The 12000-nt window shown below is 45.3% G+C and overlaps 1 protein-coding gene across 1 annotated transcript in view; it reads left to right on the plus strand.

Moving 5' to 3' along the window:
• LOC147123754 (dedicator of cytokinesis protein 2-like) overlaps positions 1-12000 on the plus strand; it is a 1461504-nt gene that overhangs the window by 139264 nt on the left and 1310240 nt on the right. The gene's annotated exons all lie outside the window — the stretch shown is intronic.

Genomic DNA, 12000 nt, shown 5'->3' on the forward strand with positions numbered 1-12000 from the left:
AATAGTTTGTAGAGTGGGAAAAACTTGCAGATCTTTGGTTTCTTCCGAGTTGGTTTCTTGTTAGTCGTGGTGGCCCAGTATTACCTGGTTGGCTTCTGGTAATATTTGGTTGTTGGTTTCGTGGGGCCCTTGGTGCTGTGAGGTGTCCGATGATGTGTTACCTCTTCTTCTTCGAGAGAGAACTGCTTCCAGATGCTTGCTTCTGAAACCGCCGAGTTTCGATGGTATTTTAAACTTGAATGAGCTCTTCTCGAACTGGCTGAACTGTTTCTGTTGAACTCCTTCTGCTGAACTGTACTTATCGAATTGTTCGAACCCATCGAACTCATGAGAACTGATTTCTTGTGGAGACAGGTCTTTAGTTTATACTAATTGAGGCCTGTTTATCTGCCCGCCAAATCTTCTCGGTTCATTGTTAAATTTTGGGCGGGCTTGTTAACATTGATTGGTCCCATTTATTTTTAATTGATTTAAGTTGGTGTAAACTAGGTTCGGGATCGTCCATCAAAACCTAAATTGGCTTTAAATGACTGTTTAATCTTTGGTCCGATTAGTAAGTTTTGTCTTCTCCTGCTGGGGTCAGGGTCCCTTTTGTTGATCAGTGGCATGTACTGCATTATGCATACCCTTGATGGCTCTGTAATTTTGGCGGGAACTGCTCTTCCGTAGGCCTTTTGTCATTTATGTGGAATGACTGAGACAGTCCAGAACATTCCCAGACAGTTTGGCCTGTGCCAATACTCAAACTGTTTGTTTTACAGAGGCTCATCCCATCCCCTTTGTCGCAGCCTTACACAGGCCTGGACATGTCCTTTTTTTAAAAATAGCCAAAATCCTGGGGCTTTAACTTTAAGCCCCTTTTTGGCCCAATATTCTTTTAAACAGTCCAAAAATCTCTTCTCTTCTTGGTTTGTGGGAAATCTGTAGAATTTTGCGAACCTTACACCTTGTGGAGATGGGTTGGGCAGTGATAGGGTTAGAAACATTGCCCATTTCTCTCTCTGGGATCCAACACCTACTGGTGGCTTAAAGATCTCCTTTCTGCGATGAAATGACAGAATGGGTGAGCACATTGGTGTTTCACTTCTAGAAGCATTGTTTCAATTCAGCCTAGGGTAATGGCATGAACTCCTCAAGTCTCTCCTATGTGTTTGAGTCATAAGTGAAATAAAGTTTTGGGTAATCTTACCCCAGTTCGACAAGGGTACAGTTCTACAATGCAAAAATGCCCAGTTCAGTGCCCTCTCAGGTGGAAGTAAATAAATCCCATGGCACTATTTCGAAGAAGAGCAGGGGAGTTCTCCCCGGTGTCCTGGGCCAATATTTATCCCTCAACCAACACCACCGAAAACAGATGATCTGGTCATTATCACATTGCTGTTTGTGGGAGCTTGCTGTGCGCAAATTGGCTGCTGCGTTTCCGACATTACAACGGTGACCGCACTTCAAAAAAATATAAGTCTTTCTTTTTTTCTTTTATAAGGAAATTATATTGAAGGGTGTCGTATAAATGGGTTCAAGAGGCAATGAGGTGTGTGACATGAATCAACTGAGCGGGCTGCGGGTGGCGCTGTCCAGGGAGAGAATAAATACTCGGGCACGGGCCCAGCTTGCGCAGGTCATTCTTAACAGGAACTAGTGAAGGACACAACTAGACCTCCAGGTTGTAAAACAGTTGATTAAAGCTTTGTTTAATGCTTAGACCAAGTGCCTAGTAGATTTCTTACATCAGTGCCTTTCTGGGGAGAAAGGATTGGAGTAAGTCAACCAGACTTACAAACGCAGCATTCCGGTTCATTGGCCAGCGGCTGCCAACTCCCGGTTCTAAGAACTGGCTGAAAAGCTAGAAGCCAACATACCCTCGGGAAAGAATTCAAATTTGTGTTGTATTAAGCTCTCTGGCTCCTGTTTCAGCATTGCGGTGTAATGGTGGGTGGGTGGCAGTGGAGCGTGGCCTTGCAGCCTGGCTCAAATCAGGATGCACGCACGCAGGTTGAGCTGGGGCGTTGAAACACGGTTGAGCGTGACAAAAAGGAGTTTAGTTAAGACACGACAACAAGTCGGTCAGCAATGCAATAGCCTTCAGTCCGCGGAAAGTTGAACTGAAATTGAATATCCAGGGCTTGAATTTTCTGGTTTGGGAGGAGGGAGGTGGGGGAGGGTAAATGGACGGAGTTTCTAATCCCACCACCCATTCCTGAGAGGCCAGGAATTTGCAGCAGAGCCTGATCTGGGATCCTGGCTTATTTCTGCTCCGTCCCACATTCCAGTTGGGAGGTGGTTGGGCGAGGGGGGGTCGGGGTGGTGGCCAATTCATGGCTGGGCGCGTGAATTGTCCACTTATGTTCTAAGGGTGTGTCTGGGTGAATGCCCCAGCGACTCTACCCATTATACCCTTTTTGGTCACCTGCCCTAATTTCTCCTTACGTGACTTGGGGTCAAATCTTTTGTTTTATAATTCTCCTCTGAAGCACCTTGGGACATTTTACTATGTTGAAGGTGCTATATAAGTACAAGTTGTTGTTAGACCCAAGGGAACTGTCGCCAGCTGAGAGCTGGCACAAGTTCTAATGAGGCCATAGTAAATGCCCCAAGTCTGCCTAAGACAAAGGGAATCGATCAATAGACAGGAAACCATGATGATGTCAGTCCACATACTTCAGGCTAAATTACCATTCAAATTATATTTTTTATTCACTACTGGGATGTGGGCGTCGCTGGCAAGGCCAGCATTTATTGCCCATCCCTAATTGCCCTTGAGAAGGTGGTGGTGAGCCGCCTTTTTGAACTGCTGCAGTCCGTGTGGTGAAGGTACTCCCACAGTGCTGTTAGGGAGGGAGTTCCAGGATTTTGACCCAGCGACGATGAAGGATCGGCCGATATATTTCCAAGTCAGGATGGTGTGTGACTTCGAGGGGAACTTGGAGGTGGTAGTGTTCCCATGCGCCTGCTGCCCTTGTCCTTCTAGGTGGAAGAGGTCGCGGGTTTGGAAGGTGCTGCCGAAGAAGCCTTGGCGAGTTGCTGCAGTGCATCTTGTCGAGCTTCTTGAGTGTTGTTGGAGCTGCACTCATCCAGGCAAGTGGAGAGTATTCCATCACACTCCTTACTTGTGCCTTGTAGATGGTGGAAAGGCTTTGGGGAGTCAGGAGTGGAGACGCTCGCTGCAGAATAACCAGCTTCTGACCTGCTCTTGTTGCCACAGTATTTATGTGGCTGGTCCAGTTAAGTTTCTGGTCAATGGTGACCCCCAGGATGTTGATGGTGCGGGATTCAGCGATGGTAATGCTGTTAAATGTCAAGGGGAGGCGGTTAGACTTTCGCTTGTTGTCATCACCCGAAGAAATTCACACAGAAGCAAAAGACTTGGACAAACTCAGGAATATACAGGACTGGAAGAGGTCATTGCGGTCCATCTGGCCAGCTCCAATGAGAGGAGGCTAAATGTATGCAGTATTCTATCCTGACCTATTCCAATATCATACAGACCTATTCCAAGTCCTCTTGACTGAGTCTTTTGATGATCTTCCTGTGGTGCCTACAAATTCTTCAATGGAGTGACTACATGTCAAAAGTGCTTAATTGACTGTAAAGTGCTTTGGGACATCCTAAGGTCATGCTAGGTGCTATATTGGAGTTCAGAAGAATGAGAGGCGATCTTATTGAAACATATAAGATTGTGAAGGGGTTGGATCAGGTGGATGCGGGGAGGATGTTCCCGATGATGGGTGAAACTAGAACTAGGGGGCATAATCTTAGAATAAGGGGCTGCTCTTTCAAAACTGAGATGAGGAGGAACTACTTCACTCAGAGGGTGGTAGGTCCATGGAATATGCTGCCCCAAAAAGCTGTGGAAGCTACATCATTACATAAATTTAAAACAGAAATAGACAGTTTCCTAGAAGTAAAGGGAATTAAGGGTTATGGGGAGCGGGCAGGAATTTGGACATGAGTCTAGGTTCGGATCGGTCATGGCCCTGTGGGTAGCGGAGCGGGCCCAGGGGCCGTGTAGCCTGATCCTGCTCCTATTTCGTGTGTCTAATTCTGTTAGATTCAGGAGATGGTTCTGTGATAGTGGATTGGCGGTTAGGATCAGATCAGCCATGATCTTATTGAATGGCGGAGCAGGCTCGAGGGGCCGATTGGCCTACTCCTGCTCCTATTTCTTATGTTCTTATGTTCTTATATAAATGGAAGTTCTTTCTCAGTGCATTAGCCTTGCCAGAACTTTATATAAACAATTGCCTATGAACACTGTCATAATATAGAAGTACCTCATAAATAATAATGCAGTAGCACCACCAGACTGGCCAAGCAGGGCTCACAGACTTGACTGAGGAGCCTCCTTAGCATTAAGAGAATTAACGTTTCAAAAAAAGTCAATCAAAAAGTTTTGTAAATAGAGTGGGACAGTACTTTGAATAAAATCAGACACCCCGGGGCTTTCCCTCCCCTACAAGCAATGACTCTGTTAGTGTCAGTGCAGCTGGAGGGGAGGTTGGAGGGAGAGAATGACTCGTCTGACAAGGCTATGAACTGATGGAACGCTTCAGGCTTGTTACTTATCATTGTCGTGTGGCTACAGTAGCTTCCACTGGGATTTTAGCTTGTGACTGCTGGGCTGCGAAGCCACCCTACTTAACACAAATCAGTTGAATATTTCATATTGAATCACAAATTAGCTGTAGTGACAATGTGGTTTCAGACATCGCCTCTGTTGAGGTTTAGACTGAATGTTAATTATTGAACTCTGCATCAGTGGATCCAGCATGCTATTAACCCATGGCGCTTATTTTTCTTTTAATCAGGCAATTCTCTATATTTTTGTTGTTGAAAATACTGCACTCTTGACGAGGGAGAGTTGGAGTGACAGCATCTGACATGACAGAAAGTGGCAGATCAAAGTGAGGAGGAAAATAGGGCTGTGAGAGAGAGAGAAACAATTCCATTGATGGAATAAACATTATGACAGCCGCAGAATTATAAAGGGAGACTTTCATCACAAACTTAAATGGAAATCACGGAGAACCGTAAAGGCAGTGTGTGGAAATCAAAGAACAGTTTGCGAGGTTGATGAAAGGAAGGTTGTTCCCATGGATCTGTACCAAGGGATTGTAAAAAAAAGAGGTAATACTAGAAAGAAAGATCTTGCATTTAAATAGCACCTTTCATATCCTCATGATGCCCCAAAGCGCTTTGCAGGCAATTAATTATTTTGAAATGCATTTAGAGTCATTTTGTAACAAAACGTGGCAGCCTATTGCGCACAGCATGAGATTAATGATCCGTTAATGTTTTCATGCATTTGATTGAGGGACAAATGTTGGCCAGAATACTGGGAGAAGTTAACTCAAAACAGAAAATGCTGGAAATACTCAGCAGGTCAGGCAGCATCTGTGGGGAGAGAAACAAGAGTTAACATTTCAGGTCGATGACCTTTCATCAGAACTACTGGAAGAACTCCGCTGCTCTTCTTCCACTACATCTTTTACGTCCACCTGAGAGGGCCGACAGTTTAACATCTCATCCGAAAGACGGCACCTCCGACAGCGCAGCACTCCCTCAGCACTGCACTGGGAGTGTGTCAGCCTAGATTACGTGCTGCATTCTCTGGAGAGGGGCTTGAACCCATAGCTTTCTGACTCCAAAGCATAGAGGGGAATGGTAGCAGGATATGTTTCATGCCAAGTGTTTAATTAGTATATAGATTGCATTATTGCAAGTGGCTATTGAAGCTGAGCTGGTCCAGACTTTTCAGAGTGAATTCGATAAATACTTGAAGAAGAAACATATTAAAAATTTATGGGGAAATAATAGAGCAATCGGATTAGAGTCAATGGGCGAGATTTAGCTGAAAAAATAAAAGCGTTTGAACGCGTTATTAATGCGTCAATCGATCGGCAACTTGTGGTAAGGAAGAGCGACCCCGTGAATTGCGAATTTTGCCACAAGTTGCTAGCCGATTTGTGCTGCTCCGCCTTTCGCTTCGCGAGAAGAACATCTGGAACTTAAACTCCCCGTGATTTACAGGAAGTCGCTGCACTTGCGCGTTAATTACCCATTAAACTCACCGCAGAAAGTCTTGTAATTAACCACAACGTAATCATTGCTGATGACTGCCAATCAACCTCTCTTGCCCAGAAAGTGAACAATTATAAGTGTGGAGTTTCATTCCTTCAGGTTAGGAATTGTTTTAGGCGATTTAAAAAATGTCAAATTTTCAAGTTTTAATTTTGTTTTCTTACTTTTCCTTTCTGTCTCTTTCTCTCTCTCTCTTAATCCCATCTTTCTTTCCCTCTCTTTATTTCTCTTCCTGTACCTGATTTGACATTGAATTTACCCACTCTAATTCACCCTCCTTCTCAGTCCTTCCTCTGTTTATTTCTCAATCCTTAAAAAGTCCCATTGGTTAAGGAGATAGAATTTCTGTCCCGTTGTTTTCCAAGGTCCCAGATGCCCTGTTGTCCTCTCCATGCCATTATCAGCTCACGCTTCATCATATATTAAAATCTAAGCGTGCACGGACAAGTCTAATTAGCGGGGATAAAAACAGAAAATGCTGGAAATACTCAGCAGGTCAGGCAGCATCTGTGAAGAGAGAAACAGAGTTAACGTTTCAGGTCGATGACCTTTCGTCAGAACTGGAAAAAAGCAGGAAATGGAACAGATTTTTAAGTAAGTGTAGTGGCTGGGAAATGGGGGAGGGGATGCGCGAGATGCCCCGCTCCAGAAAAATCTGTCCCATCATCTCTGATATGGACCTAGCACCATCATACCCTAAAATGGCCTCCTTCTCTGCTGAACTTTCGATGATTCTGTTAATATTTATTTATAGTTATTGAACTTTAAAATAAACAGATGTATGTGTAGAACTGTATTGTCTTGAATCCTGGCATTACCATTGACTCATAGACCCATCGAATCATAGAAATTTACGGCACAGATTGAGGCCCATTCGACCCATCGTGTCTGTGCCAGCCGACAAAGAGCTATCCAGCCTGCCGGACTCAACGTAGAGCTCAACAATTTCAGATAATAATCCCTGCCCCCATTTTTCATGCAGTGTGATTTTGCCATTCCCATTTGCAACATTTTCACAGTATGTTCTTTCAATTCCTTCCTCCCCTCCTAAGCCCCCCCCCCACTGTCTCACCCCCCTGTCTCTGCACCTGCTTAATATCTGTTAATTTCCAGCTTTTTCCAGTTCTGATGAAGGGTCCCAGACCTGAAACGTTAACTCTGTTTCTCTCTCCTCGAGGCTGCCTGGCCTGCTGAGTATTTCCAGCATTTTCTATTGTTATTTCAGCTATCCACCCTAATCCCACTTTCCAGCTCTTGGTCCGTAGCCCTGTAGGTTACGGCACTTCAAGTGCATATCTAAGTACTTTTTAAATGTGATGAGGGTTTCATAGAAACACAGAAGATAGGAGCAGGAGTAGGCCATTCGGCCCCTCGAGCCTGCTCTGCCATTTAATGAGATCATGGCTGATCATCCAAACTCAGTACGCTGTCCCTGCTTTCTCCCCATATCCCTTGATCCCTTTAGCCTTAAGAAATATATCCAACTCCTTCTTAAATATATTTAATGAACTGGCCTCAACTGCCCTCTGTGGTAGAGAATTCCACAGGTTCACCACTCTCTGGGCTAAAAAGGTTCTCCTCGACTCCCCTCTAATCCTTCTACCAATTACTTTAAATCTATGCCCGCTGGTTATTGACCTCTCTGCTAAGGGAAATAGGTCCTTCCTATCCACTCTATCTAGGCACCTCATAATCTTAGACACCTATAGAATCATAGAATAGTACAGCACAGAAGGAGGCCATTCGATCCATCGAGTCCATGCCGGCTCTTTCAAAGAGCAAATAAGTTACCCCTCAGCCTCCTCTGTTCCAAAGAAAACAACCTCAGCCTCTCCAATCTTTCCTCCTATCTAAAATTCTCCAGTCCTGACAACATCCTCGCAAATCTCCTCTGTACCTTCTCTAGTGCGATCACATCTTTGCATTTAATAAAGAATGAACTTGTATTTATATAGTTCCTTTTGTGTACTCTGGATGCCACGGAGCGATTCACTGCCAATGAATGATGTTTGAACTGTAGACACTGTTGTTTCGTAGGCAAGTGCCAATCTGAGAGAAAAATATTGGAGACATCTCTCTTGCATCTTCAGACAGAGCCAAGTACAGTGTTGTGTTCAGTTAAATGGTTTGCAAATAGATTAGGTCATAGGCATTAAGCCAGACTCCCAACTAAACCAGTTAAACTTGTGTTTGTTGGCATCATTAAGTAGGCAGGACCGGTTCCATTTACTCAATCCTACTGAACCCTCGACCAAGAACAAATTTGAAACAAGCTGCTGCCAATCTATCCTTTCTGCTGGCTGGAAGGGACAAGTGTTCTATCTGAACATATTTTAGATAGCATCACAGCCAGTCCCTAACAAGACGAGCAAAAATCTTAGCCTGAGACCTCCTCATGCCGACATTGGGTACTTGAACTGGAATAATAAGAACATATAAGAAAATAAGAATTAGGAGCAGGACCAGGCCATACGGCCCCTCAAGCCTGCTCTGCCATTCAATAAGATCCTGGCTGATCTTCGACCTCAACTCCACTTTCCCGCCCGATCTCCATATCCCTTGATTCCCCTAGAGTCCAAAATTCTATCGATCTCAGCCTTGAATATAGTCAAAGACTCAGCATTCACAGCCCTTTGGGGCAGAGAATTCCAAAGATTCACAACCTTCTGAGTGAAGAAATTTCTCCTCATCTCGGTCTTAAATGGCCTACCCCTTATCGTGAGACTATGATCCCTAGTTCATATCTCTCAGCATCTACCCTGTCAATCCCCTTCAGAATCTTGTATGTTTCAATGAGATCACTTCTCATTCTTCTAAACTCCAGAGAGTACAGGCCCATTCTACACAATCTCCTATCATAGGACAACCCTCTCATCCAGGAATCAATCTAGTGAACCTTCGTTGCACCGCCTCCAAGGCAAGTATATCCTTCCTTAGATAAGGAGACCAGAACTGTGCACAGTACTCCAGGTGTGGTCTCACCAAGGCCCTGTACAATTGTAGCAAGACTACCTTACTCTTATACTCCAACCCCCTTGCAATAAAGGCCAACATGCCATTTGCCTTCCTAATTGCTTGCTGTACCTGCATGCTAGCTTTCCATTTCCCATCACTGATGTCCCTCACTTTGATGAACACAAAAAAAAACAACTCCAGACACCAAGGTATTATGTGGAGGGTAGTGACTATGGTAGTGGACTACCAATGCATAGGTTGTAAGTTCAAATCCCACCATGGTAAGTTATGAATCTAGTCATTCGTGGGCTGGTACCAGAGGAGAAAAAAATGACTCATGAAAGGTGGTTGCACAAACCCGACTAGATCACTAACATCCTTCAGGAAAGGGATCTTGCCTTACCCGGTCAGTCCGACATGTGACTCACGTTTTACATTATTCCCAGTCAAGGCAACGATTGGGGGTGCTACAATTAACTTCAGCAACCGTGGACTTGAGACAAAAGAATCAGTATGGCTGCCCATTCCTTAAGACTACACAGTGACTCTTGCTGATCTTTGGACAGAGCTGGCTTGGCTCTGAGGTCCTCTAGCATGTGCCTTTCCACCACCTACAAGGCACAAGCCAGGAGTGTGATGGAATACTCTCCACTTGCCTGGATGACTGCAGCTCCAAGAACACTCAAGAAGCTCGACACCATCCAGGACAAAGCAGCCCGCTTGATTGACACCCCATCCACCACCTTAAACATTCACTCCCTCCACCATCGGCGAACTGTGGCTGCAGTGTGTACCATCTACAAGATGCACTGCAGCAACTCGCCAAGGCTTCTACGGCAGCACCTCCCAAACCCGCAACCTCTTCCACCTAGGAGGACAAGGGCAGCAGGCTCATGGGAACACCGCCACCTCCAAGTTCCCCTCCAAGTCACACACCATCCTGACTTAGAAATACATTGCCGATCCTTCATCGTCACTGGGTCAAAATCCTGGAACTCCCTCCCTAACAGCACTGTGGGAGTTCCATCACCACGCGGACTGCAGTGGTTCAAGAAAGCGGCTCTCCACCACCTTCTCGAGGGCAATTAGGGATGGGCAATAAATGCTGGCCTTGCCAGCGACGCCCACATCCTATGAATAAATTTAAAAAATAAGTGGCCACCATTCACTGTCTAGGGTCACATATATAAAGAACTACCGCTTGGCTGAGGTAGCAGAGAGGTGCCAACCAACATTCCCCCTAAGGTGCCGCGGCCGTGCAGCGATCGGGAGGTCCCGTGCAGGCCACTCACCAGCTGTTCCACTGAAAAAGATATGATGCTTGCACGGCCACGCAGCAAATTTAAAGGGACCGCGCAACTAAAATAAAAATTAGAGGGAACATATTAACGATTTGGAGGAAGGGACCGAGTGCAACATATCCAAGTTTGCCGACGATACAAAGATGGGAGGGAAATCAGTGAGTGAGGAGGACATAAAAAACCTGCAGAAGGACATAGACAGGCCAAGTGAGTGGGCAGAGATTTGGCAGATGGAATATAATGTTGGAAAGTGTGAGGTTATGCACTTTGGCAGAAAAATCAAAGAGCAAGTTATTATCGAAATGGAGAGAAACTGCAAAGTGCTACAGTACAAAGGGATCTGGGTGTCCTGGTGCATGAAACACAAAAAGTTAGTATGCAGGTGCAGCAGGTGATCAGGAAGGCCAATGGAATCTTGGCTTTTATTGCAAGGGGGATGGAGTATAAAAACAGGGCAGTCTTGCTGCAGTTATACAGGGTATTGGTGAGGCCACACCTGGAATACTGCGTGCAGTTTTGGTTTCCATATTTAAGAAAAGATATACTTGCTCTCGAGGCGGTTCAGAGAAGGTTCACTCGGTTGATTCCAGAGATGAGGGGGTTGACGTATGAGGAAAGGTTGAGTAGGTTGGGACTCTACTCATTAGAGTTCAGAAGAATGAGAGGCGATCTTATCGAAACATATAAGATTGTGAGGGGGCTTGATCGGGTGGATGCGGGGAGGATGTTTCCACTGATGGGTGAGATTAGAACTAGGCGGCATAATCTTAGAATAAGGGGCTGCCCTTTCAAAACTGAGATGAGGAGAAACTTCTTCACTCAGAGGGTAGTAAATCTATGGAATTTGCTACCCCAGAGAGCTGCGGAAGCTGTGACATTAAATAAATTTAAAATGGAGATAGACATTTTCCTAGCAGAAAAGGGAATTAGGGGTTACGGGGAGCGGGCAGGGAAGTGGACGTGAGTCTAGATTCGGATCAGCCATGATCTTATTGAATGGCGGAGCAGGCCTGAGGGGCCGTATGGCCTACTCCTGCTCCTACTTCTTATGTTCTTATGTTCAACAGCTATGAAACAGTATCCCAGTGAGACTCAAAATGCCTTTAGGAGAGAAGGGAGATCATGACATCATAGAAGGAGGCCGTTTGGCCCGTTGTGCCTATGCTGGCTCTCTGAAAGAGCTAGCCACTTAGTTCCATTCCCCTTCCCATCCCTTTCTCCATAACGTTTATAATTTATCCTTTTCAAATATTTCGTCACTTCCCTTTTAAATGCTTCCAGCAGTGTCTGTGGCAGGGCAATTCATGTCCTAATAGTCCTTTGTGTAGAAAAGGTTTCTCCTAACCCCTCCAAGCCACACACCATCCTGGCTTGGACATATATCGCCATTCCTTCATCGTCGCTGAGTCAAAATCCTGGAGCTCGCTCCCTAACAGCACTGTGGGAGCACCTTCACCACACGGACTGCAGCGGTTCAAGAAGGCGGCTCACCCACCACCTTCTCAAGGGCAACTAGGGATGGGCAATAAACGCTGGCCTTGCCAGCGACGCCCACATCCCATGAATGAATAAAAGAAAAACCTCAGCCTCCGTTCTTTCAGTGACGATCTTACGTCCTTGAGCTACTGAAGAAATGGAGAAAATTGGGGAACAAAAGCAAAAAAGT

Source organism: Somniosus microcephalus, chromosome 2 (genome assembly GCF_052327205.1).
Source record: "Somniosus microcephalus isolate GS21.2 chromosome 2, FLI_Smic_1.0, whole genome shotgun sequence".
NCBI lineage: Eukaryota > Metazoa > Chordata > Chondrichthyes > Squaliformes > Somniosidae > Somniosus > Somniosus microcephalus.